Raw genomic sequence first — 26,667 nt, 5'->3', positions numbered from 1 at the left:
CATTTGTCTCGCGTGACTTTGGTTGCGCCTAGCATCTGTCCCGCGTAATCCCCGCTGACATTGCGCGTTATCATTAACTATTTGTTTACCGTTAGCAAATTGGCAGGATGGATAGCGTAATTATATTTCGTCCTGGCTGTGCATTTTCTTCAAAGCAGCCCTTTATCATCGAGAAGGAGCGTTCAAAGACCCTTTAAGAACCTTTTTGGGGGCTATTAGCGCAACTTGACGATGACCAGTTGTGTAAAATGCTTTGAACCGAAATTTCGGAAGGGTCGGTGATTCTTTTTTCTCACTTTCAAGAGTGCAATCACGGGGAAAAAAGGCTGCAGAGACGTGTCTTTGCTTTTTTATTTGCGGGGGTAAAAAGAGCGCCGGAGCTCATCATCATTAGCCCGGGAAAAAACGTCAAGTCTGTTATTATGCGATTTTGATACGGTGGCCTGCAGGGCGCCGTTTGCAAATGAGGACTTTAGTCGGCCAAATGCCGCCCTTGAGGTGATACGGGGAGCCATTGTGCTCGACTCCGCCCCAATCTGCCTCAAGGGGCCGATCTTTTCATCCGCCGCATTACCGTGACCCGATTTCCTTTTGAAAACGGCGCTGCCCAAATTGCCGAACGAAGCCTGACTGCTACAAGAGCTTTTAGCGCCAACTGCCCCCTTGAGTTAACGGGGCGTGCTGCTGAGTCTTCTCCATAAAGTGCTTTGTCAAGAATTTTGGGTAATGCTTTGTGTTTCGCCCATAGGGGATCCGAGTTGGAGTTCGTGGCCCTGAGAAAAGAAATAACACGCAACTATGCTTGGTTTGGAAAAGTGGTGAGATGATGTGATGCTATTTGATCATTGACCAAAAATAGTATTCATTTTATTTAAATTTTTAGTGTTTTTTGTTTTTGTTTTTGTTGTCCTCCATCCTTTGAATAATTGCTATGCTTATTATTCCTAAAGGCGTGTAGTATCAATTATAAAGCCTTGAACAGGGTTGGGTAGGGTTACTTTAACTTGATTACTTTCAATTACATTTGGATTACTCCAATACCAAATATGCTAATAAAAGACAAAAGAAACTAAATATGAATAAAACTATGACTCGCAACACGTGGTAAACTTTCTCTCCTGGCTTTGATCTCTTTGTATCTCCGGCAAAACTAACATAAAATGCGACAGAAACAAAATGAAAATAAATCCAAACAGCTCGCCAACATCATTTTTGCTGTTCCATATAGTCCGTTACTCCCCTAGCCTGCACAAAATTTAGTTATTTTATTCATATTTAGTTTATTTTGGGGCAGCATGGCGGTACAGTGGTTAGCGCGTGTGCGGCACAGTTCTGAGGTCATGGGTTCAAATCAAGCTACCACACTTCCTGTGCGGAGTTTGCATGTTCTCCCCGTGCTTGCGTGGGTTTCCTCCGGGCACTCCGGTTTCCTCCCACATTCCAAAAACATGCATTTCAGGTTAAATCTCCGGTCCAAATTCTTCCTCGGTGTGAATGAGCGAGCGAATTGTCTGTCCATGTGTGCCCTGCGACTGGCTGGCAACCAGTTCAGGGTGTCCCCTGCCCACTCCCCGAAGATGGCTGGGATGGGCTCCAGCACCCCCGCGACCCTACTGAGGATAAGCGGTGCAGATAAAGGATGGATGGATAGTTTATTTTGTCTTTTATTAACATATTTGGTCTTGGAGTAATCCAAAAGTAATTAAAAGTAATCAAGTTAAAGCAACCCTACCCAACCCTGGCCTTGAATTGATTCACAATTTTATTGTGACAGTTTGTATAATTTGACCAATAGATGTCGCTGTATTGTGTAGTGCGGCCTAAAATGAGTGCTACGAAGCACAAGGAGGAATAAGACAAACTTAAAAGTGACCAAAACGCTTCATTTTTCATCTCATTTTTTTGCCATTATTCTTGTTTTTGGGGTACACTAAGCTGTCATGGTACGGCACCTGCAGGCCTTTCCCTTTGCAATAACATGGCAGAATTTCCGCGTTTTCCAGTCTCCCTCTTTACTTCCTCTTCAAGTGCTCCCATTCGTCATTAGCCACCCTTCTCCGGTCTCCCACTCCATGTTGGTGATTCATCGTAGTATTATTCTCTTGCCAAAATGCCAAGCCCCTCATCCCAAGACGTTCTTTGCCAGGTAGATACTTTCTAGGTGAATATTTCAAAAGTCATATTTAGAGCTTTGAATTAGTCAAAAAGTGGTGGCGATTTGTTTTCAATACATGCCTTGACTTGACTAGCAGTTTTCCCCAATGACAACTCATGTTTGGTGGCATCAAACCTATCCATATATTTGTTTGTCCATATAGTTTCTAATGTATTTGTTCCCCATCCCCTTGGGACAGTACAATTCCTAAAAGTGACTAAATAGAAAACTAATTTTCTATGGATATACATAAAATTTCTCAGTGAATATTTCATATGGCCCTATTAAAGCTTTGAATTAGTCAAAAAGTGGGGACAAAATATATTTTGGTACATTTATTTTTGACACAAGCAGACAAAACCAATATTATTTGGGCTTTGGGGCCACCAACTGGTGTGGTGGTGTAAAGACGTTTTTGTTTTTTTTTACTTTGCCTACACAGCGCTAAAAAGAAAAATATCAAAATCCCGGGAAATGCATTGAAATACACCATGTTTATGATATATCAAAGATTATTAATGATAATGGATGTCTAAATGTCCGAATAATGTGGTTTTGAGTATAGTACACAGCGGCAGGGTGGTTAGTGCGCAGCACCATGGTGTGGAGGTTCAGGGTTCAAGTCCAACCTCCCCATGTGGACTTTGCATGTTCTCCCCGTGCCTGTGTTGGTTTCCTCCAGGCACTCCGGTTTCCTCCCACATTGTGAATGAGCGAGTGAGTGAGTTGTCAGTTTCTGGCTGGCAACCAGTTCAGGGTGTCCCCTGCCCACTCCCCGAAGATGGCTGGGATGGGCTCCAGCACCCCCGGGACCCTTATGAAGATAAGCAGTGCAGATGATTCATGGATGGATGAGTGTAGTATATGATCGGCTCCCAAATGCAATACCCTGTAAACAGCACAATGCCTTTTTAAACATATTTATGTTTTTACAACCCTGGGGAAATCTGAGCTCCCAAATGTTTACTTTTCAATGCAATCTCTTTGATTGGAAATAGAAAAAAATATGAAAATGAACTTAATATGAACCTATATGCCACAAGGGTTAAATCAAGAGCGTCTTCTGAAGAAGCGCTTCATTTTCTGATCACGATCAAGTTCCACCTTTCTGACAAGAGCACCAACCAACGGAGTCAAGAACACTCCTGATGCTTCATGAGGCTTCATCTTCCTGTCACTAGCGCCAGGAGAGTAATTGAAAATGTCAACAAGCTTCGTTCTCAGGCCCGGTCGGATCACGTAGGACTATATAGTTGGCCGCGAAACCGTTTGAAGATACCGCTCGGCTTTTGATCAGGTGATATATTCTGAGCGTGGCACGCTCCAGATTATGAATGATTCTTACTGTAGTGCGCCGGCCGCCGCTTTGTCGAACGGAATGATTTTTTACCGTGAGAGTCTGATGTTACGAGCTCCTCAACATGGAAAGGCCCCTCGCAACGCCGTGCAATCGTCGGCGGATCATCATCATCATCTTCTTGAATTGTGATCCCTCTTAAGAAGCACGCTCGGCAATTCCTTTCCATATGAATAGTTGGTTTTGCATGTCTGATGCCAAAGCATCATTAAGAGGTTCGGGATGAAGATGAGAGCCGATGTGAGTGGACGGCGGGAAGCTAATGAGCTTATCATCACCTTTTTCTTCGGAACAAGAGACTTTGATCTTAAGGACGTGACTGAATTGACGAGTATCTCCAAGTTTAACCGACCGTTCACATTCTTACTTATGTCGACAGAAAAAAGGGCACTTCATTGTCAAAACGTGTTACAATCCGACAGGAAAAAAAGTCAATGTGTGCCATTGTAGGGACGAACAGTGCTGAATTGATTTGCAGCGAGTCAAACCAAATCCTCTATTTGTGTCAGAGATCAGGAAGGAGACAGGACCCACTTGAGTTACGTTTCTCACAAGTTTTATTGGAGAAAAGAGAGGGCTGCCCCCACAATTCGGGTTGTGATCCGAAGTGGATCTTTCGTAGCGAGCGATGGCGGTGTCAGCGGCAGAAAAACTGGTCAGTAGCTGGGACTCGGAGAGCAAGACGTGGTCGGGGTCGGAAACTAGTTGTAAGCCAGGACGGGAGAGCAGATGTAGTCGGGATAGAAACGGGTCGTAAGTCGGGATGGGAGAGCAGACGTGGTCGGGATCAAGACAGGTCGGAGCGGGAGATGAACAGGAGGAAAATACGGGAAAGCCGTGATTTGGGGTGAAAAAAGGCTTGCCTAGTACACACGGAGATTCGCAGACGGACTGACAACTGGGGATTGACAGGACTGGGTTCAAATACTGACAGGGAGCCAACCAGAACCCGTGGCAGTTGGCGCCAAAAGAGCGGGCACAGGTGATTCACATCGGTAATCATGACAATTTGTTACCCTAGAGCAGGGGTGGGCAAAGTTTTTATATCGTCGGCCGCATTGGGTTAAAAAATTTGGCGAACGGCCCAAGAGGAAAAAGGTTTTTGTATCCACTGAGTTTCTAATCTGAGGGGAAATTATATAGTACAGTAATCTCTTGCTGTATCAGCGTTTCGTTACTTCTAAGATTCTTAAAATGCATTGTGTTCTGCGTTCTGATTATGATGCTCTCTATTGCCAACAAGTTGAATTTCTTGACCCGCTATACTTGCTCTGGAGCCACACTCAGGTCTTTGGCGCTCCCTATTGGCTCCGTGGAGCTTTGTCATAAATGTTTGATAATAGAAAAATATATGGTTTCTGTAGGACAGAACCGCAAGGTAAATGCAGTTTTTCATAACATCCATATGATGGCAGGAAGTTTCATGCAAAGTGAATCGTGTCCTTTATTCATACATTTGTGCAATAAAACAGTAAGGTTATTTTTTAAAATATAATTTGATAGTACAGCAGCGAAATGTAAAAAAAAAAAAAAACACGAAGTATGTAACTTTTATCCAATAAACCAATACTTGAGCCTGTAATTTTTTTCTTGAACATGAAATAAATAAATAAAGGTTTCTACTTAGCGGGTTTTAACTAGCGCGGGACGTTTTTGGAACGCAACCCTCGTGAAAAATTAGGGATTACTGTAAACTGATTTGAAATTCTCTTTTAGTACCTTTTTTTAAAATAGTTATGCATTTACTTAAGTTTTATCAAGCAAAGTAAAGAAATTACCCCAAAAATTTAGATATTTTGAGAGCAGCGACGAAATGCATTTAACAACCATGCAGACATTTACAAGTACATGTTATATTAATTTTTTTGTCTATAAATACATTATTTTCAACAAATTGGTTTTGAAACACTCAGAGTTGACTCAAATTCATAAATGATGTCCCTTTTTAGTCGCAAAATTTAAGAATATGCATTGAAAAACTCAAAATGCAATACAGCAATACAGTCCAGTTGAAAAAAGCCTCACATGCTGCATGTAGTCCGGGGGTCATAATTTGCCCACCACTGCTCGAGGGGGTAAAATGTACTCAAACAGAAACCCACAAGAAGCTCAGTTGTGGGTACAAACACAGCTAATCTGATTTGCGTCCATTTGGAGCGATCCTCTTGTTTTCGTTATGCTCGTAAAGCGACTCTCCAAAAATAATCAACAATTCAGGATCAATGTCGAATTGTCCTCGATTGATTTTGAATATTTCTTGGGAAATATAGGTGAGAGGCTCCCCTAGGTGATGATAATACGAATGGGAATTAATGTATGGATATGTTTAAAATAACTGTTTGGGTGCACATGATGCGTTGCCACTAAAATGGATATTCGCCTTTCCAAGCAATTTAATTAAACTGTTTAAATTCATATGTATTTTCAAAATTAAAATGAACAAAATTAAAAAATTACGATTTAAAACATAAATCAAAAAAAGTCAACCGAGTAGCTTTTTAATTTTGTTTATCATTTTTGAACAAATTTGTTTGGAGGTATTATTTTCTTAAGTTAAAAAAATAAAAATTGATGTTGTGGTGAAAGGCAATTGTACTTACGATTCAAAACTTAAATCTAAATTTGGGAAAAGTCCTGTTAATGGCCATTTAATTTTGTTGACTTTTACATTTTCTAAATTAAATTGTTTAAATTAAAATTGTTTTTTTCTTGAATAAAACAACATGAAAATCATACTTTGTAGTAAAAGAAAATGTGTTTTACAAGTCAAACTTAAAATGTATATAGAAATCAAACAGATCCCGTATAATTTTTTTGTACATCTAGATCGAAACATCATTTCCACTTGACACTCAACGGGGTGCTTGCTCCTTTGCTCTTTTCTGCTTGGAGAAACAATGTCATTTCAAAAAGCCACATCTCTGAAATCCGTTTCGTATTATTTGTTTTATAAATCGATCAATCGATTTTTCTTCTGTTCCACGTACGTTTAGTCAAAACCAAAATAGGTCCAAACAAGTGATGTACCGCCCTTCTTCGGTGCGAGCGTCCTTTCATTCTCGTTTGTTGACTCTGGGACTATGTTTGCGGAGTCCGCCATGACACTCAATGAGCTCACATGGTGGGCGTGGCATAGTGTGGTGCTTGCAAACTTTGAATCGCGTTTATTGGCCTGTGCTATTATTAAAACTTGCCTCTGATTGGTCGGCGCTTTTAAAACTCGAACAGTAACAATTGTGGTTGGCCAAAACTCCATCACTCACTACAAAAACTTGAAAAAAACGTAGTGCTTTGCGGTTTCACAACCACACTACGTCACATCGGGATGTCGATTAAATTTTGGTTAATCTTGCATCCTTAACGTGTTGCTTACAAATCGTCAAACTTTTGAACTTCAGAACTTCGACTTCGGACAGCCGCCCCCCATACTGCCCCCTTCCTCCTCATCGCCCCCTAGATCTTTCCACCGCCCCTAGCAACTACACTAAGACACCTAACTCACTAAGTAGTAGCATATATTAGACGTCTAGGTTCGTCATTGTGAGTGAACTGAGTATAGAAACCGAAAAAAGAACCTACGTAGAGTGATGGCCTCATTTTTACATCTCAATATAACCGAGCAACTCTCCTTTCACTCAATTCTGTGTTAATCTCGACCGTCCTTGAAAAACTATTTTGCGTTATCAATCGTATTCCACTACTTTGCATTTATTAGTGTCTTTTACTCGTTGAACCGCATCACTAGAAGTATAATTACACCTTTAAATAAGGATTCTGTGCTCCACAGAGGAAGAAAACGCCGTTCTCGGATGACATTTTCACGTTGGTTTTCATCGGAGCTGGAATTAACGTCCCCGGGTCGTCCCGAGGAAACACTTCAACCCTCGTGAAACATTCATGCGCAATCATTTATAAATTGCGCACGTGTCTCCTTACATTACAGTAAAGTACTTTCTCGAGTACCTCGTTCAGGTATGTTCATGCAGTATGCCGATTACAAGCCCGGTTACCGGAGGACCGTCGCGAAACCGAGTGGTGTACTACCTCCGGGGGGGGGTTACAAAAAGCGCCCCCCTGAAAATCATGTCAAAGCCTCCCAGAGGACGATTTTTTCCAGATGCCGCTGTTTTTTCCTCGTCGCCGCGTTGTGGGTGTGCGGACATATGTGCTCGACTCAAGTACGAATGCCGAGAAGTGGGTCACAGCTGCCTATCGAAAAGTACTCTTCTCAAAGCCTCGCTTTGGAGGCGAAGTAGAAAAAAGGGACGTATATTTTCCCAAATAGCGATTCGTCCTCCTCTTCTTCATTCCATTTTTCCAGGACTTGCAATAGCGATTCTGTCTCGCCGAGATGAGGAACGTTCCCGTCGACCTTATCTTTGTCACAGGGGGCGAATTTATTTTCTGTTTTAGCAATGAAAAATAATTCATCAAAGACACGACGGAAAACAATGTATTGTTTTTATTGCAGGCCGTGCCTTTAATTTGAGCGAATGTTCACCGTTACGGCTACAGGATGGACAACGGGTACGACTTAAGAGTTATTTTGCGTTGTTGTGGGCGTAAACACTCCAAACTTGATTCACAGCCAAAGTGAGCAAACAATCATAAGGCACTCTTTATCATAAATCACGAAAGTTTGTTTGTGAAAGGCTGCGGTTGACCTCCAAAGTTGGTTGAGGCTGTTACAGTGAATTCAATTCAACCTAAATCCAAGACTGTCGGCCCACCCCGGTCCAGTTTGTGGATGACGCCCCGACTTAAACAGTTTGGGAGGTCTTGGAAGTCCTCCGGAGGGTTTCAGTACCGAGGTACAGCTCAGAGGAACGGTAATGAAGTCTCCATCCCTTCGTCCTGGACAAACACCTTGTTCGGTTCTTCTACCGTGCCTAGTCTGACAAGCCTAGTCAGGTGCCAGAAGGCTGCCCTTGAGGAGGGGGGGTCATACCAAGATCTGGTATACCAACCCCCCCGAGTGGGCGCCATCCTTGGGGGAGTGTCTGGTGTAGCTGGATGAGGATCTTACTCCTCCGCTCGTTCGATTCAACATCCAGGTCATGAGTCTAGACGTAAAACGCAATACCCATAACCAATGTTCCCTGTAATTTTCCTTACGGGTCTGAGCGTTCACACAAAGTCGGTGAGCAACGCTTGAAACAACAGTGAGCAACAGCAGTCCCAAGTGTGGCAACTAAGTCATTATCAAACATGTCCAAAACTTGACATCAAGTTACATTTTGCGTAGTTTCCGGCAATGGAAACATTCTTTTCACTTTTGAATGAATTGACTCATGTATTATTGCAAAGGTTGTACGGCCTACTAACGTAATTTGTTTTTACAACAATTCTTCCATTTCTTTTTTTTCCTGGTTTCTTTTGTCACATAATACTAACATGTTTGGGGGCTTATTTAGTCGGTTGCACGATACACAACTGTATTTAATCACATTTTTTAGCGGAAGTACAATGTTGGCAACAAGATTGACTTGGTATAATTGGAAATGATTTGAATGCAACACAAACTTTTTCTTCTTTTTCCCTGTTATTTTTTCTTTTTTTTTTAATTCATTTAAAAAAATCTCATTGTGTTTATTTTTTCTTAGCTGTTACTTTTTTTCTTTTTGTTCTTTATTGACTTTTTTTCCTTTGTTTCTTTTCTTTTTTTTTGGCTTTTTTCTGAATTTTTCCTTCTTTTTTCTCTTCGTTTTGTTTATTTTTTTCCTCAGCTTTTCACTACTTTTTCATTTTGGTATTTTTTTCTTTTTTGTTCTCACCTTCCTTTAAGTCATGGTGTGCACAATTTTACATAATATTTGGTCGTGTTGGGATTAAAGAAGCAAAAACAACCTGAAGAGCCGTTTGGGACCCGAAAGAGCCAGTTCTTTTTAGTGAGCCGAGCCGAAGAAGCCGGTTCTCGAAAAACTCTACTGACTTTACTCAACTTCATTCTACTTCGACAAAATACCGCATTTAGAAAACAGCGTCAGGGAAACCCGTGTATTTTTACCTTCATGCACTGTAACTTTGACTTAATTCGTTTCTTAATTAGCAATTTCGAGCCCTGATTTTTGTGAGCTGGCTAGATCTTCTTGTGCGCGGAAAAGCTCTTGGTAGCGTGCAATTGCGCAAACACGCAATTTAGAGGGAACATTGCGCTGGATAGATTTTCTTTTGCGCTTAGAATGTGCGGGCAGCGTGCGATTGCGCACGCGCGCAGCTTAGAGGGAACATTGCCCATAACACAACATTTCCGTTGCTGTTTTTATTACAACAAAACAGACAAAACACCATATATTCTGGGCCTGTGAGTACAAGGGCATGGACAAATGTCCGACCATTGTCTCTATAGGAAAGGGGTGTTGTTTGAAAAAAACAAAGCCTGGAGTGGTTGAAAAATCCACAACATCGTGTGCTTAACCCAGTCCTGTTCATTTTGGATCTTTCTGGAGTTCACAAGAGGCAATACTAAAGGCCTTCCTCTGTAAAGTGAATAAAAAACACCACTTAGAACAATGTCGAGACTGTATAACGACTGAAAGAATGTACAAATCATGACAACAAGCCTATATCAAACAACAAGTATATAAGGAAGTAGTTATTACAGTAATGATATAATGATTAAAACAAAAAGTTTGTAGGAGTGAAATTCATACTCGTTGACATATTTGACATACACTCGTTGACAGTATAACAATGGAAGGTGCACAGCTGCATCTAATTCTATACACCTGAACATAATGGATAATCATTACAGTGTTCTTGTTTGCCCGCGTCCCCGCGTTCTAAACGCATCATTTTTGCTGGGGACTCATAGTCTCAAATCAACGTGCGTCCCCAGGACGCAACTTTTTGGACACAAAATTGTCATTATTACCTGATTACATTTTTTTTTTAAACAAAGATTTACCGCACTCCAAACTTTTCGTCAGGCAGATCCGGCAGATGTTGTTTTGGTCTCGCGGTTCGAGTTTTCGTCCGCACGCCGATCTCGAGTTGTGTAGTGAAAAGTCCGTCCCTTTTTCGGCTCAACTCATTAATGAGAGCCGGCTCTCAAAGAACTCACTTGCTTTGATGCATTATATTACGAATGATGATGTTGTATAAAGAAGTTAAGAATAAAAGGAAGTATAAAAGGAGAAAATGGAAAAAAGGCAGGTTTGTGGTTATCCCTTTAATCAGTATATTACCAACAATAATTTGATGCAGAAAATGAATTAATAATTTGATGATTAAAACTGAATGAATATGTAGATTTTATTATATTATTTGTCACCGATTTACAATTTTAACCTCGATAACACTGAATTTTGGGGACCCATATATCTCTGGTGGGACCTATAGATCTTTGAGCAAGCGAGTCCCCGGGACCCATAACTTTTCACAGGTAAAATGAGCACTGTCATTATCTGGTTTTCTCTTAGCATCCACTTTCCGCTCTCTAGTTTCTACCTTTGACTGGCCTTTGACCCTTTGGACTTTGCCAGCAGTGAGTGCTTCCAAACTGTTCCAGCATTTGTTTTGATGGACTCTGCCAGCTTTGACTTTTCTGGACCGTTTTTTGCGGATCGTTTTTTCCCTTCTCCCATTGCGAGGCACTTTTTGTTGTCCTTGTTTCACTAAATAACTAATTGCCTGGTCTACAACTCTTAACAAAATGGTCACATGCCATTAATGAAACGTCTGACATTGGATTTTCGGATAAATGTGGACAGTTTTGGACATGAAAGAGATGTCCTAAATTTGGTGGTGTTCGGGCCCTTAAATATGGACAAAATTTAGTCCTAAATAGATAGTTATTTTGTATAACATCATTGGATGTGGTATAAACGTTTCCCCTAGAAGTCTTTAAGTCTTGAGAAAGAGAATTGATCACTTTTCCACTTTTCAACAAAACCTTTGACTTTTCAACGTTTTTTCAACCAGTATTCACCGAGTTAAATTAGGGATGGTTGTAATAGAGGGAGGTATAAATTATCAGAACTGTTCAGACCGGAAGGTTTTGAATTTGGTTTTGATTTGGTTTTAGGCATTTTGTTTGGTTTTGCATGTCTTTACGGTTGGCTGTTTCCTTCATCTCTCGTGTCCTATCCGAATGTATCTCATTTGTCGGATATAACCCATGAGGTGGGGCTTCATACTAAACAGTCATTCAAATTAGGTTCCGTTAAAGCTAATGAATGAATTCTTCAATAAAACTATACATAGCCTCTGTAAAATAATGTCATTCTTTCGATTCATCGTATTCACCTAGCACTTTATCGGAATTTACCGATCCACCAGAGATGCTTGTTACTCAAACTTGAACCACAGCTTCCCTAGTGTTGTATAGTATAATTTGTGTATCATTGTTTTATTTCCAACTGGCATTGAACATAGATACCGTAAATTCCGGACTACAAGCCGCTACTTTTTTCCCAAATGTTCAGCCTTGCGGCTTATTTAGTGAAGCGGCCAATTTATGTCATTTTTCTAACGGCCACCAGCGGCACTCGAATACAAAAGGTAAGATTTAGACCGGTGGAATTGTGCGCCGAGGTAGACTGCATCTGCATTCTCTTAGTTTACGTTTGAATTGTCCGTATGACAATGGTTTGTTCCAATTATGAGGAAAACGCCCTTGATGGCGACAGTTATAAGGAAAAAGCTGAAGACGGTTTAACGTGAATTTCGCAATTGCGGTACGGCTGCGCTTATGCGTTGCGAGCGTGTTAGGAGTAGCGTGGTGGTACCTTTCACAGGAACGGTTTGGGATGAAAGTTTTATTATTATTATTAAAGCTTTAAAAACTCTCTCGGTGTACTGTCTTTCTTTGTAAATATGTGTAACCATGTATAATATGTATTTGCAACTGTATATTTTTGTAATGTATTTATTTTAGAGACTTATTCTGATATGTTTTCTACGAGCGAATCAAAAAGAAGGGGCGGAGCAAATGCGGGCTGACGGGAAGTGGGGTAAAGCTGAGTTAAATCTCTTTGTTGTTGCAGCGGACAATAGTGGATATATATTTTTCCCACCCTTAACTTTGGAAATATACATTTTTTTCATTGGAATACCTTGAACGGGACCTGGACTTTAAAGGTTTGCATTAAATTCTAACTACCGGTATCATTTTCCTTTCATGTTGCCGATTGTGGTGGATGGATTGTGTACTATATCTGCAGTTACAATCCCAGCACCTAAAGTCAGGTTTGGGTTAAACTTGTGACTGTCACATGTTTAAATGTTAGCGCATGCGGCTTATATACAGGTGTGGCTTGTGTAAGGACAAAACTAATTATGTCCGCAAAATGTGGTGCGTGCAGCTTATAATCAGGTGCGCTCTATAGTCCGGATTTTACGGTAGATACACATAGCTAACTACCCAAAAAGTCATTTTGATCGGAAAAAGAGGAACCAGAATTAAAGTACAGCATTTGCCACCTCAAAGTTTCCCAAATGACAAAAATGGCTGATTCCGATCATTTGTTGTGTGCGTTTTAACAGTTATGCCAAAAACCTGATGATATAGCTTGAAATGGAAATTTCAAACTCTTATAAAAAAAGTAATCTTGCTACATCACATGATTTGCTTCAGATCGTGAATCTTGAATGAACCTCAAATTGGAGAAACGTAACTTATTTGATGTATTATATACAGAGTATATATTATTTATTCTATGTAATTGCAGGATCACCTCGGACATAAATGCAGCGCGCACCCCGGGTGCATTAGCTTTACCGAGCCATCCGCGGAGAGAAATACAACCGCAGAGAAAGAGTTAGCATTAGCCCGTGGCTCTGCGCATATGGACCATGCAGAAATTGAGAGCCTGGAGTACTCATTAGTAGCCCACAAACCAAAACACACAGCGTTTTGGCTCTAGGCATCAACCTCGGTTTGTTTTCCCTATGTCCACAATGTTGCTAAATTCATGGCATGGATTTTTTTATACGACACAAGCGATTCCTCCAGTCTCTCCCGAGACGCGTTGTGGACTGAAAGAACTGCAGCTAATGAGCTAGAAAACTAACACCCGACCTATGTTGACCAGCGTTCCTTGTACCCTTGCTTGATAAATAACATGGAAGGTGAGATCTTCATTTTTTACTCCTGCCTGGGAGTGTCTGGGAATGCTCTTAGCAATACGTGGTTTCCTGGGAGATGTCCTTCCAAATCTGGGGAAGGGCATCACTGAGCTTTTGGGCAGTCAAAGCACCGGATAAACCTAAAACTAATGTCCAAAAACGGTTCTTTTGGGGCTAGTTCAGAGCAACGTGGAGCCACGTCAATCGTATCGATTCTGATCGATAAGGGTGGGCAAACATTTTGACTTGCATTGGGTTTAAAATTTTGCAGAAGGGCCAGGAGGAAAAAATAATGATTGATTTATGCTTTTTCTGAATCTGTAAGAATTAAAACAAAATATTTATTATGTTACCATTATTAAGCATTAAAAAGAAAAGGAAGTGTGAGAATACAGAAACATGTAGCCCAACCGAGATGTTTTTTTCATGAACCAGAACAGGATCAGGACCCAAGCGCGTGACATTACTCACCTAAGCCTTTTATTTTACAGGAAATGGGGGGTTATGAACGTTGGGCAGCATTCTGGCGTGAAAAGATAGGAAGCCAGAGGCCGAGGAGAGCGATACCAATTTCCGGAGTTGATATCAGACAAATGGGGTCGATACCGGACAGACAGGATAGATAATGAAACGATACATCAAAAATTAACAGGACAAACTAGACAGGAAGGAAACTGGAGAAAATAATATACAGGACAAAAATAGACGGAAACAAAACCGGAAACTGAAATTAAACAAGACAAAATAAACGGGAACAATACCGGACAGGTAATACCAACAGGAACAGGGCCGGGTCGAAACCCACGTCCCTTGCGGGACAGAAGTTCGTTGACGGACTGACAAAGGAAAAATGAGGGCACTGAGCTTAAATAGACAGAAAGCCAATCTGTCAATGAGCCACAGCTGGTGCTACACGGGCGGGGCCAATTGGGCGCCCTGGCAACCGTGACAAAGATCCTTTAAAAAGAATTCAATTTAATGGGGAGTTTACAGGGGAATTATAGTGACACCAATGTCGAGAATAGCTTAAAATGGCCGTGACTTCTTTCATTAACAAATAAGCACAACTTATTCATGAGCTTTTTTAATTCTTCGATGATAATAAGCACTTGGTTAAAACATTTTTAAAGCTGCATGTTTCACAAATGCTAATCATTGTGATAATCATGCTGTCTCCTTTCCATTTTTGTAAGTGCACTTTCCATTTTTTATTTTATTTTCTCCACTTATTTTTATTGAAGGGCTCGAATAAAAATAACACAAAAATAGAAGCTTTGATGGTAGTATCCGTTCCAAGGGGGAAACAAATCTAAGTAGTACTTTTTTAACATTATAATTTTACTCTTTTCTTATAACCTGCTGTAGTTTGCTCTATGAACTGCTTCTATACTTTAGTAACCAGGGTTGGGTAGGGTTACTTTAACTGGATTACTTTCAATTACTTTTGGATTACTCCAATACCAAATATGCTAATAAAAGACTTAATAAATTAAATATGAATAAAATTACTAAATTTTGTGCAGGCTTGGGGAGTAACGGAATACATGGAACGGCAAAAATGATGTTGGCAAGCTGTTTGGATTTATTTTCATTTTGTTTTTGTCGCAATTTATGTTAGTTTTGCCGGAGATCAAAGCCAGGAGAGAAAGCTTACCACGTGTTGTGAGTCATAATTTCATTCATATTTAGATTCTTTTGTCTTTTAATAGCATATTTGGTATTGGAGTAATCCAAAAGTAATTGAAAGTAATCAAGTTAAAGTAACCCTACCCAACCCTGCTAGTAACATTAGTTTGGACAATTTGTGGACCAGAAAAACCCAGGTCTCTCTTCACCCCTGTAAGTTCTGACCATGGGTCGAAATGTTCCTCTAAGTCAGGCTTTGCTTTCCGTTCGTAGCCTGACTTGACAAAAGTCAGCGTTACTTAAAAAATCTGCAGGAAACCTGGGTTGCATATGGAGTTAATGAGACACTTGCTCGCAACGCTTTCCAATATACAAGACAAGGAGGAGGCCTCATATTTAAGAGGAAGACTTAATCCCGCTAATTGGTTCCGCTAATGGTGACCGCTGACAGCACGTTAGAAAAAAAGATTTTTTGATAAGGGCTAGCAGTTGCAGAAGGTGCTATCACAGAGTCTCTGATTAAGGGTATTTACTAACAAGCTGTAATAAAAAGAGACTTTTATGGAAGCGTTTAGTCATTCTCATTCATTAAAAAGTGATAGCGCTCGAATAAAGTACTTGCAGATAATTGGAGTTGCTTGCAATAAGTTGAGAGAATACAATGGTTGGAGATCTCGCATCTCAGCTGAGCTTGCATTATTTCTGTTTAAAAAGATTTTTGGGGGGGGAAGTTGGAGAGTGTTCTCTATTCAGGCCCCGGTATTATGGAATGCTATGCCCTCTGAAATTCGATCTGCAACCTCAGTGGAAGTGTTTAGATTTTAGCTTAAAACACACTTATATTCCATAGCTTATGAATGACTATAGTTCATGTTGACAATGTCTGTGTATTGTTTGGTCATCCTGGAAGGGGGAATCTCATGTGTGGTCCCTTCTCAAGGTTTCTTCATTTTCCTCATGCTGAGGCTTTTGAGTTTTTCCTTGCCCCCATGTAGGTTTTAGATCAGGGGATGGTGTAATGATAGTCTGCAGTTTGTAATAGTCTGTGCAGCCATTTGAGACTCCTTGTGATTAAGGGCTTCACATAGAAAGAGAGAAAGAGAGAGAGAATCAGAACATAGAAATAAGGGTGAGGGAAGGAAAGATTGATGAGAGACAGAAAGAAAGAAAGAAAGAAAGAAAGAGAAAGAACGAGAGAGAATCAGAACATAGAAATAAGGGTGAGGGAAGGAAAGATTGATGAGAGACAGAAAGAAAAATGAAAAAGTTGAAATATAAAGAGAGAGAGAAGGACATGATTGGTTGGTCAAAATAAAACCTGAGAGAAATGTGTTTCCTTTGAAGTTTTTATTGCAGAATATTATGGGCACAAATAAGCTACCAAACAAAGGCTATGGGATTTCATAAGTGTTAAGACTAATATGGCTGACAATCACTTTTATTCAGGAAAGCCGGTCCAAAAATAAAACTGAAACTTAAAGTACAGTGGTGGTGGATTTTTCCACTGCACAAATGACCCTTAGTTAAAACTGCTTCTAACATGTCTCTTATAATATTGTTCAAAGACATTTCTGGCTTTAAAATGGAACAACAGCAATCATGGAGAATCTGAATAATAATGACAAAAAAATGTTGTTACAACTAAATAAATGTTGGCTCTTTTCTCCACATGTTCATAAAAATTGTTATGAATTAAATATTAAAATGTATCATTTACCAAATTGTTTGAATTAGTTATCTGACTCCATTAACCAAACACAACCTGCATTCTCCTGACAATGCGCGTTCGTTTCTTGATGTGAAAAGACTGACAAGAGACCGGCATTTCCACACGGGGGCAGATTTAATTTCTTAAATGATTTAACTACGTGAACTCCATCGAATTAGCCGAATTAGGGTTGCTCGAGTCTCTGTCAAACCTTCTCTCTCTCGATTCTCCCTCTCGATCTTCTGAAGTTCTTTTCCCGGCCCACGTTTTTTTCACAAGCTGACGGCTCCTCCCATGGGCATGCCAGAAAATCCCCACGTGGGCTCCACCTCCTCACCTCGATGTCTGGACCCTGAGCGTTCCTGCGTCACAAAGGCCACCCTTGCGTCGGGAAGCGCTGATTATTATATTAGCCCTTCGTCCCAGTTCCTGCTGTTTTCTGTAAACATCATCCTCCGCTAGGTTGCAATGACCTGCCCCAAAGCCCAGCCAGTGAATATCTTTTGCATTAAATGTAATTTGTATTTGAACGTACAAAATCCCTTATAGTCAAATGTATAAAATCCTTCAATATGCAGTCTGTCAGACGATGGGTCATTCAAAATAAAAGCTGACAGATGAGCAGCTCCCCTGAAGTTTCTATCACAGAATATTCTGGGCAAAATTGAGCAACACAACAATGGCTCTAGGAATTCACAAGTACCAAGATTAAAATGGCTGACAATCACTTTTATACTGGAAGGATGGTCCATGAGTCCAAAACAAAATGACAGAAGTTGTGGAAATTGCCACTCCACAAAACCCTTTTTCTGAACTGGTTTTAGCAAGTCTGATATGACATTGTTGAAAACCACTTTTGGGTACAAACTAAAACACAATTTGTTATTATTGTTTCTAGTTTAAAGTATAGTATTTAAAAGTATTTAACGAGGACGTTTTTTTTTGCTAATTCCAGTCCAAGACTTTTTAGATACACAAGGCAGGAGCAGGTGTCTGGAAGGTTTTCAATCCTAACAAATGGAGGTAAAGATGAATGCGTGAACCAAGGCGATAACGTTTTTTTCTGCGTCATGAAGCCACTTTAAATTCATGAGACGCTTTCGTCGAAGGGCATTGACTTTACATGCGACAAAAAGACCAACAAATGAGTTTTCACTTATTCTTTAAACTCGATTTTTGGCAGTTTAGTTTGGCCTTGCTCTGCTGGAAGCGGATTTCTATTACATTTTTTTTCATGATTCCATTAATCTGTAAATTCTGCAAAGCCACCAGAGTTGATTAAAAAAACTTATCATACTCTAAATAGGTAAGCCAAGAGGAAAAGCTGTGGATAATTACTTTATCCCTGCTCTGTCTTTGCCTGAGCTTATTGCGCAGTAACTAGTGTCATGATGAGTCACTGACTACATTTTCATGCGTGGTGTGTTCACATTATGGTCAAAATTCAGGTTTCAGAAACATTTGAGTCAACGTCTTTACACGCTTGGATTGTTTCTTTGTGTTGTTAACTGATCGACACCTACGGTGCCTAGCGAAAGTAGTGGTGCCTAAAGAAACGTTTGTGGTATTGCACATTTTATGCTTCAAACTTAAAGCTGAATAAATAGATTTGTATATACAGTGGAACCTCGGTTCTCGACCATAATCCGTTCCAGAACCCTGTTCGAAAACCGATTTGTTTGATCACTGAAATCATTTTTCCCATTAAAAATAATGTAAATCGTTTTAATCCGTTCCAACACCCTGAATGTTTACCTTGAATGTTTAACGTAAACATAAAGCTAACCCAGGCTAATCGTACATTCGTTTCGAAAAGATTACATTAACATGAACGTGTAAAAATTAAAAAATCAGTTCGTTTACAAGTCATTTAGCACCCGGGTCTCCACAAGTGGTGAGCGGTTCATTGGAAAGGGGGCTCCGTTCCAACACCCTCGATGTTGGGCTCCGTTCCAACACCCTGAATGTTTACCTTGAATGTTTAACGTAAACTTAAAGCTAACCCAGGCTAATCGTACGTTCGCGTTATCGTAATCTATTACGCTAACATGAACGTGTAAAAATTTAAAAAAAGGATAAAGAAAAGAATTATGAATAGGATTTCTTACCTTTGTGGTGGTCAGGAGAAGGCGTAGGCAAGATCAGACACTCGCACACCTCCTTCATATTTTGCTATTATTTCTTTCTTAAATGCAATAGTTGTACGCACTACTTTTCTTTTTTCACCTGTAGCAACTTTGCTGCTTTGACTTTCTTCTGAGGCATAATTAGGGGCTAGAACACTTAGTACACCTATATTAAAAGCGAAAGCAAAACGAAGCACGTCCGCACGCAATAACAGTTGGTCACGAAAAGAGCCATCTACACCCGTACGCCGCTCAGCATCGCACCCTAGCGCACACACTCACGCATTACCGGCGTTCGAACTCCGATTTTTTGACCGAACAGCGAAACAAGAATTTCTCGAAATTTTTGGTCGGGCTCCGATTTGTTCGAACTGAGAGGCGTTCGAAAATCGAGGTTCCACTGTATATAAATGATATACGGATCACCTGAGGCAGCAGTCGTGGTCCAAGAGGCAGGCAAGGGGTCAGAGATCCAGTGAACTCACTTTGGCAAAGGTGACATTCCAAATGTTTGGCTGGTAGTACTTTTGGACAGGAAAGTAGGCAAGGATTCAGTACACTGGAAAACAAGGCTTGGAACGTGATAAAAGAGGCAATGAACTAGCACCGAGCCAAGAAAACAGATGGTTTGAATAGTGAAGACAGAGAGGTAAGATTGGAGAGTAACCATTACAAGTGACACCAGGTGTCGGTTGGAAACTAGACCTATGAAGGGAGCAGTGTTCATTTTACCTCTGAAGAGTGATGGGGACTCGCATGTTCAAAAATCTATGGGTCCCAAGAGAGATCGATGGGTCCTCAAAATTTAGTGTTTTCGAGGTTGAAATTGTAAATCGGCGACAAATATATAAATAAATATACAAATCTATATATTCATTCAGTTTTAATAATCACACTTAATTGGTAATACAAAGCAGTTATCACTTCAGATTTTTCAGTTCACAAAAATATTGTAGATTATACAAAATAATATTGCTGAAATATTAGTCTATATATTCATGCAGTTTTAATCACTTCAGATTTTTCAGTTCATATATTCTTTGTGGTTTGCTGTCCCGCCACAGTTGTAATGCCTTCTCAAGGTCCAATTGCAGCAACGGAATTTCCATAGCTAATTTGTGGTTCTGATTTTCGTTAAGCCGATCCAATGTGCTTTTCTAAAAGTTCGCATTGCGAAATGATTTTTGCAATTCAGTTTTTTTGTCACGCTGGGTGCACGCATCACAGAACATGTAGCCTCCATTATCATCCTCCTCATACCGTAACCAGAAATATAATTGAGTCCATTTTGGCAGAAAAGTCCTTTTCTTGCTAGGAGTATTCTTTTGTTTATCTTTCGTCGAATCATTCGCTTGAAAACACGTGTTTTTCTTGCCTTCGCGGTCTTCTGAAGAATTCCTCTGCCGTTTTTTCGTGCCGAAATTATTGTCGTTGTTACCACTTTCTGTAATATGTTTCGACTTATTATCGACACTGAAGAAATTACCAATTTTTTGTTGATTTGCACCTAATACCAACTGTTTTTAGGGAGGCATACTTCTCTTTCACTCGACAACCACCAAAACAATGACGTCATCTCGAAGCAACGAGATCTCGTTTGCAGAGATCCGCGCGAGACCAAAACAACAATGGCGGATCTGCCTGACGAAAAGTTTGGAGTGCGGTAAATCTTTGTTAAAAAAAAAAAGTAATCGGGTAATAATGACAATTTGGTGTCAAAAAAAGTTGTGTCCCGGGATGCATGTTGATTTGACACAATGCGTCCCCAGCAAAAATCATGCGTCTAGGACGCAGGGACGCAGGCAAACGAGAACACTGAGGGAGTGAGAGGGAAAGCAAGTGGATATCAAACCTAACTGCAGGACCATGACAAAGAATTGATATAAAAGTTTCATGGAGGGAAGTAATGGAACAATATTCAAACATCACTTTTGCGTCAATATCATAATCTGAACCTTACGCTCGGACATTCAAGGTGAAGCTAGCAATTTTAACTCATACAATGCCTTTGCAACAGAAAGTCTTCATTTCTTTCTCGTTTTTTCCACGCGGTCGCAGCCTTAAATCGCACGAGTGGGGTGATATTTCAAAGTGAGTTTTCACACCCCACATAAACTCACCGAGGTTTCGACGCCGTAGGCTCGATCATAATGGAACGCTCGCGAATGGATCATTGATACAGTTCCGAGCAAGTCGTTTTTGCTTTCCCACCGATTCAGTCGGGCGGATCGATATTAGACCAAGAGTAAAGTACAACTCCGAAAACGTCGACGGGCGGGAAGAATGTGCTGCACGCATGGTTTGCTCGCGTAATTTAAGGATCCGAACAGTACCGGCGCTCGCTCGTACAGCTGACTGACTCTATCCCTCATTATAAAACGTCTACTTGTCTCAGTCCATAGGCTTGCTGTTATTACTACCAGTGTTGAAAGCGCCGGTTATTATAGGCCGCGGCAATATATTCACAAGGGGTAGTTTGCTCGGGAGCGATATGAAATATTACACGGGCGTGTCGTTGGAGTGTGCTCCGTTTGACGCCGCCCGGGTTAGGATTGAAAGACGCGTGGCGGTTACTGTCATTCCGCAAATAGCGCCTTCCATCATCGTAAATCACGGCCGTGTTCTTCCCGCCGTCATTATTTCGCTCAATAAAGAATCCCATCTCCCGAGACTGCCGTGCCAGGTGCTTCTGTCGCCTTACAGGTCCAACTCAATTACGCCACCCCCTCACAGTACCTGATTCTTTCAATCACTTTGCTCCGGGACTGAGTCCAAGCTCGGGATATCGTGATCAGATAACATGGCAGTCTAGTCTATTACCGTGATGGGCGACGTAATGATCCTCGAGAGATTTGACTGACCGATTTCCAGCCCTTGATACCATCAAATTTAAACCTGGGCTAAGAACTACGTCGACAACAGAAGGCAGTAGGAAACGAGCAGTTTTTGCTAAAACTGACCCCAGTCGACAATTTTAGGACTTGAACTTGAATTGACCTAGTTTGGATTCCGACTTATACACAAGTATGAAAATCTCTGTTGAAAATGTGGTTTTTCAGAAAATATTATATTGACATAAACACTAGAGCAGGCGGGGGCAGCACGGCGGCGCAGTGGTTAGCGCGTGTGCGGCACAGTTCTGAGGTTGTGGGAACCTCCTGCGTGCGTTCAAATCCAGCTCCCGGCCTTACTGTGCGGAGTTTGTATGTTCTCCCCGTGCTTGCGTGGGTTTCCTCAGGGCACTCCGGTTTCCTCCCACATTCCAAAGACATGCATTTCAGGTGGATTGGCTGATCCAAATTGTCCCTAGGTGTGAATGAGCGAGTGAGTTGTCTGTCCCAGTGTGCCCTGCGATTGGCTGGCAACCAGTTCAGGGTGTCCCCCTGCCCACTGCCCGATGATTGCTGGGATGGGCTCCAGCACCCCCGCCACCCTACTGAGGATAAGCGGTGCAGCTGATGAGATGAGATGAGACTAGAGCAGGCGTTTCCAATATTTCTTGCCTCTCTTCTCCGTAGTATTTGACCAGGGATAATGGGATAACAACCATGCATTTGATTTTAGGAGGGCCAGAACAGTATTTCTCATTCTGCCGGTCCCTTCATGCAGCATTATGGGATTGGAGATGGTGGACTGATGCTGCACTAGTGCAGTTCACTCTTTAATGGACAGCACCGCCCCCGTTTGCAGCAGTATGTGATCGGGGATAATGGATTGGAGCCGCATGCAGTTCACATTTTGGTGGAGAGCACCGTAAACAATAGCTGCTAGGCCAGACGAATAAATGCTCTGCCTGCCACCGCTCGCAGCAATATGCGATTCAGGGTAATGGATTTTGGCCGCATAAGTGCAGTTCACATTTCGGTGGACAGCACGGTAGAAAAACAGCCACTGGGTTGGACAAGAATGTGCTCTGCCTGCCCTCGGTCGCAGCCCCACAACGACAGTTCACATTTTTGTGGAGAGCAAAAAATAAAGCTGCTACACAAATAAATGCTCTGCCTGTCTTTGCAATCAGCAATATACGATCCGGATAATGGATCGCAGCCACATAAGTACAGTTGACTTTTTGGTGGACAGCATAGCAAAGAAAGCCGCCGAGTTAGACAAAAATATGCATTGCCTGCCCTTGCCCGTGGCAATATGCAATCAAGCTCGGTAGCCTAGATGGTAGGGCACCCGCTCCGAGACTGGGAGGTCGCTGGTTCAAGCCTCAACCGAGTCATACCTAAGACTTACAACATTGGTACCCATTGCCTCCCTGCTTGGCGCTCGGCATTAAGGGTTGGAATTGGATGGTTTGGTCACCTAATGACTCCCAACACAGCAGTTGGGTCCAAAAACCCGGCGCCGATCGAAGGCGACGAGTCACGTCGATAGCTTCGCGTGACAAAATGATTTCCGGTAGATATCATGTTGATGGTTGATACTGGCTGAATAATAATAAATACGTAAATACGTGTCTGTCTGAAGTTAGAAGGCTAAAGAATCACAGCCCCACAAGTACAGTTCACTTTTTGGTAGACAACCCAGCAAAAAAAAAGATGCGTGGCCGGACAAAATCCGCTCTGCCTGCCCTTGCTTGCAGCTTTATGCTATCTGTGATAATGAATCACGGAATACTACTCACTGAGGCCACGAAGTGAAAAGCACAAAGTATTGAGGGATAACAGTAATTATAAATGTTTAACTAAGAAAACGACGATTGATTAAATTAAAGATATTTTCATTTTGAAAATGCATTTCTGAATACAATCCTATTTAAAAACGCCCTAAAAATATGATATAAAATACAATAAAAATGTACAATCCGACAGGTATGAGATTGACTCACAGACCAGCTAAACCAGACCACATAAAAGTACGTATGTGTATTCAATCGCGTTTAGTTTCAAACAGATTTGAAGGCATTGTGAAATAAGCATTCAAATCCTCGAAGATATCTCAGCAGGATGTGGAATGATTGAGAGGAACCTCCCGTTTCTGACGAAGTTTTTTTTTTTCATTCCATTGATCCCCCTTGACAAAGGCGATGCCTTGAGGCTTACAAAGTGCGCAGAGATGAGGGTGCAGCGCCCCCTTCTTACATACTAATGACTTGATCTCAGATCTGAGCGCAGTGTTGATATTGGCTTACTGGAAAAGGAATATCATATCATGTTCTATTCAGGCAGAGGTCATTTTCCCTTTTGACAAAATTGTTTTTTGGGTAAAGAAAAAAATGTGGAGACAGTAGCCGTGCATCTGGGAAGATTTAATGGTGCCCCGTGTGAGGTACAAAATGACAAAACCCCGATAGCGCACAACAACTAAATCTTTACTGAAAGGAGTTACTTTTTTTGCCCAATTTAAATCATTCCCGGGTGCTTTCCTGTAGCTAAGGTCTCCTCGGAACGCTTTGAAAATACCCGCAGGATCAAGAATAATGGCGTCCTTTATACGCTGTATTTCTTGACTTGCTGAAATAAGCTGGTTTTGGTTACGGCTGGGGCCAAGGAGCCCCATTTGTTACAATAATGACCAGCAGGGGGGGTGAAGTGTGTGTATTTTGTCATATGATGGGTGAGTCCTCAAGTGGCGAGGGAACGAGGTGCAAGTTTTAGCATTTTTTTGGGGGTAATGGATTGTAGCCGCATTAGTGCAGTTCACATGTTGGTGGACAGCATTGTGCAGGGTAGCTTAAATGATTTCTGCTGCTTGTTGAAAACTCAGTGATGGTTTTTGTTGTTTTTTTAATAAAAGTATGGGTTAATCTTAAAATACTAAATAATATTATGTGCTGTGTCAGCCTGAAATGTATCCGATTCAAAACTTTATGGTGCCTGTACACCAATATGTCACCAAGCAGTTGTCACATTACTCTTTCCACCTCCACAATTAGTTCTAATCATTTGCAAGTGTGAAAAAAATTGCTTTTCAAACTTTATTCCTAAAAAAATAAAATACAAACTGCGTGAGTTGCAGAAATTGCCACTTACACTGCAGTTTAATTTATTATTTTATTAGTTTTTTTTTATTTTACAGTACCCTAAAAAAAATACAATGGTCCGCCTGTCAGAACAGCCATAAACTTGTCAATATCAGCTGTTTGTGTTAGATTTTTTCTATCTTATTAATGTCAATGAGACATTCTTGAGTTGTGACATAAGAAGTAATTCTCGGAGTGTCAAGAATGCAAAGAATACAATGACGCATGGTCATAAATCCTATGTTCATATCTAATTTGCATTAGAATCATAAACCACTCATGATTCCTAACGAGATTTCAGCAATGTCAGGAATGCCAAGAATGTAATAACTACTCTCAAAATCGGTTTTCATTACTATTTTTCATACATATGAGGTATAGGGTCATAAATAATCCATGAAGGAATGTTAGGAATGCATATGAAGTAATAGCTCTGGAATTAAATCATATTATGATAACTCTTACGGGATTGTGCACAAAGGGTCATAAATCAATCACATTTTTCAAGAATTTCAGGAATGCCAGTAATAAAATATAGCAGTCGCAGTCATAAATCATATGATCATAACTAATTTGGATTCATACGTAGGGTAAAGTCATGAAACTTTCATAATTCATTATTTCAAGAGCGCAACTAATGTATTGTTGCCAGTCATCAATCATACACTACATAAAAATGGTGGCTAATTTGCATGAATATGAAAGGGTCCTAAAACAATAAACACAGCTGTTTTTACAAGATTATGTCATGATTACCGATTGAGAGCACCTGCGACTGCTTAATTGGCGCTAACAGCCTGGACAGCTGATTGGCTGATGCGCTCTTTTTAAACCCCCGGCTTCCAAGAGGAAGCCGTCAGATCGTTATGTGAACTGTTGCCACCAGCTCAGTAAGCCTTTACGTCCGACTCTGTTCCTGCCCTGCTGATCTTTGTTTCCAACCTGTTTCCGGGCCTGACTTTGCCCCGTTCTGCCTGCCTGTTACCTGATCTGTTTTGCCACGTTACCTGCCTGCCTCCTGTTGCCGACCTCGTTTCTGAACTTGACACCGCCTTTGCTCTCCAGTCCCGGCCAGCGACTTGTAATTCCCGCCTGTCTCCGATCCTCTTGCTAGACACGGAAGTGCCACTTCCGCATCGCCCGCTCCCCTTGTCCGTCAGCCATCGGATCATGGAAGCAAGCCCTGTTCTCCCTCTTTATTAATAAAAACTGAGAAATCGAGCGCTATTGGGTCCTGTGTCCGTTTCTGGTCTGTGACAGACTATGACTTACTTTTTTTACTTAGTCTATTGTCAAATTCACGTATGTCTGTTTTTTGAACCAATATTTTGAAGTCAATTTTGACTTTAACCGTACAATTTTCGCATATATCTTAGAGAAGTTAAGCCCCGCCCCAAGTCTCTCTCCAAGACGGCTCCAGGTCACGTATATATCGGATGCACCAGGGATCGTTAGGCAATCTAATTTCCCAACTCACCATTTATTTCCCCCCCATAGATACAAGTTTGACAGTGATACTCTCGTCCCTCCGTCAAATCGTTGTTGCCACAGGGAAAAAAATAAAGCAAAGCGCATAAATCATAACCTCGCAGTCGGCAAGCTGCAATTTGGAAGGGAAGCGCGGTGCGTGTCGTCCGCAAACACAAACAGTCGCTGCTG

The 26,667-nt window shown here is 41.1% G+C and overlaps 2 long non-coding RNA genes across 2 annotated transcripts in view; one reads left to right on the top strand and one right to left on the bottom strand.

Annotated features, from left to right (window-relative positions):
• The window catches only part of LOC148347542 (uncharacterized), a 161,256-nt gene extending 142,589 nt beyond the window's left edge, over nt 1-18,667 (bottom strand). The window contains exon 1 of the long non-coding RNA XR_015848121.1: nt 18,542-18,667. This is a non-coding gene — a long non-coding RNA (uncharacterized LOC148347542). The remainder of the gene's footprint in view (nt 1-18,541) is intronic.
• LOC148347541 (uncharacterized) overlaps nt 1-26,216 on the top strand; it is a 150,585-nt gene extending 124,369 nt beyond the window's left edge. Inside the window, exon 3 of the long non-coding RNA XR_015848122.1 lies at nt 26,074-26,216. This is a non-coding gene — a long non-coding RNA (uncharacterized LOC148347541). The remainder of the gene's footprint in view (nt 1-26,073) is intronic.
• Nucleotides 26,217-26,667: the final 451 nt, after the last annotated feature.

Source organism: Urocampus carinirostris, chromosome 19 (genome assembly GCF_059441175.1).
Source record: "Urocampus carinirostris isolate Australia breed hairy pipefish chromosome 19, RoL_Ucar_1.0, whole genome shotgun sequence".
Taxonomy (NCBI): Eukaryota; Metazoa; Chordata; class Actinopteri; order Syngnathiformes; family Syngnathidae; genus Urocampus; species Urocampus carinirostris.
This window is presented reverse-complemented; position numbering and strand designations above follow the sequence as displayed.